Here is a 2,120-nt window from a genome sequence, read left to right as displayed (position 1 = left end):
GCCCCCTACTCCTCCTCAAGACCGCAATCATTTTATTTCTCGGAAAATTTCACCAATTAAATGTTAAATCGACAATTACATTCTTGGGGTAGTGGAGGGGAAAAGGGAGGGGGAATGGGTTACTTCATTCATAAAAATGGATTCTGGGAATGTAATTAACATCGGCGAAGGGCCGTAGGGCTCAGGAATGCGACTGTGAGTCATCAAGAATTTGACGGATTTTTTTTCTTTTTTTATGGGTGAGTTTTTTAAGATGTAGCGGCTTAGGGGAGGGGTGGGGGAGAATCTGAGGTGGAGGGGGGTTCAGCAAAAATTTATCAATGTTTATTAATTATCATGATCATGATCATGAATTTCGTCAATTTTATCACTAGTAAAAACACCAAAAACCAAAAAATTTAAATTTTCAATTTTTCAAAATTGAAAAATTTTGTCTTCACATTTTTTCAAATATTTCAAAAACCCGATTTCCGATTTCAAAGCAAATGACGTCATCTTAAAGAGCGAAAAATTCTTCAAAAAATCATGTCAATTTTCAATTCCATCGATTTTGCCCCGCAAGATCCAGCGCTAGCCGGTAAACAAATAATGAATCTCGAAAATATCGTACCGGAAGATGAGCCCAGTACAATTTAATCCCTGGTTTTTCCTCGTTCCTCGTCCTGGAGACGAGTTTATGATTCAGCACTGTGGATCTCCGAGAAAAAGAAATAAAATAATCGAGTTTAAAGATGGGTTACGCGAGGGTATCCCGCGTGGATGATTCACTCTCTGGTATGTTCTTATCGTGAATTCATTCTGCACTCAGGCGCACACACACATATGTTCATAATCAGCCGTTTGACTTGGCAGGGCCGCAGGGAGCGGCCCCCTTCTCGATTCAACGATATTACGTGGATACTTTGGTACGCGTAACTGCTCGATACGTGATTGTAATTGACGATAAGGACAACAATAACAAAGAGAATGTATCCAGTGAACGTCAAAATCCAAAACATTGATTTTTCATTCTTCCATTTCAAATTCAAGGCGATTTTCCCGCCGAAGTGATGAACCATTCGGGATTTAACTGGCGCCATTTTGTGGGGGAATTCGTACCCTCCATTTTGAAAAAAAAATCGTAAAAATCGGTTGGATAGTTCTTGAGATATTCCCAAAAAACTGAATATCGATCTTTTATCGATTTTATTGATCATGACGATTGATCGGGATTCATCATTTAATTATCACATCAAAATTGGACAAAAATGGACTCAACACCTGACGATTTCATCGGAAATTTTCCGACCCATCGACTCATATTTAAAAAAAAAAATTCCGACTGCCGGTTTTTTCAAAAATCCCGAAAAACTAACCCCCGACAAAAAAATCAATCTTTTTCCTTCTTATCCACAATTTTTTTTACTTCAGCCAGATTTCACAATTTTATAAACTTTCTACTCCACATTACCATAAACAGAGAAGAATTTCTGAATGACTCGACGATTACTTCCAAGTAAAACCAATCGTTCGTGCCGTGAACTTGGTCAGAGAAAGAGACGGAATGAGAGTCAGGAAAAAAAATAAAGAATTGAATACAACTACGTAAGGAGGAGCGCCAGCGAGAAGGGGGGAGTGTCTCCGGGGCACACACGAGAGACGAGCGTGAGTCACTCGACCGTCGGGTGACGAAGAGACACCGCTGGTTTGTTTAATTCAATTGAAATAATTTACTTTCTTTAAAAAAAAAAAAAAAACGACCAACCATTCCTGCCGAGTCAACCTGCATTATCAATCACGATAACATTCACTTCCTGTGCAGCTAATTACACAATAATAAATAAACATTAATTATCGATCAATTAATCAATTCCATTCAATTTTTAAAAATTCAAATTTTTCGATTTTCGCGGGAAATTTAGAAACCGGAAGTGGAGGGGGGTGTCTGTCGACCCCACAGCATAGACGGGGACATTTACCCTCAAATTAAAAAAAAGACGACCCATTCTGCCCCACTGCTTATCAAGTTATCGTAAAAAACGATTTTTCCTCGAAAAGTTCCGCATTAATTATCTAAATTAATTGACTAAAACGTGACTTTCTCATCGCAAATTTCCCCCTGCCGATCCCCGCCGGTCTTG

At 38.8% G+C, this 2,120-nt stretch overlaps 1 protein-coding gene across 2 annotated transcripts in view; it reads left to right on the top strand.

The window, feature by feature from the left end:
- The window catches only part of LOC107039805 (sterile alpha and TIR motif-containing protein 1), a 27,615-nt gene that overhangs the window by 4,649 nt on the left and 20,846 nt on the right, over positions 1-2,120 (top strand). The gene's annotated exons all lie outside the window — the stretch shown is intronic.

This window comes from Diachasma alloeum, unplaced genomic scaffold (assembly GCF_001412515.2).
Source record: "Diachasma alloeum isolate Michigan unplaced genomic scaffold, Dall2.0 Dall_scaffold_00307, whole genome shotgun sequence".
Classification (NCBI taxonomy): domain Eukaryota; kingdom Metazoa; phylum Arthropoda; class Insecta; order Hymenoptera; family Braconidae; genus Diachasma; species Diachasma alloeum.
Note: the sequence above shows the minus strand (reverse complement) of the source record. Positions and strands in the feature narration are given on the sequence as shown.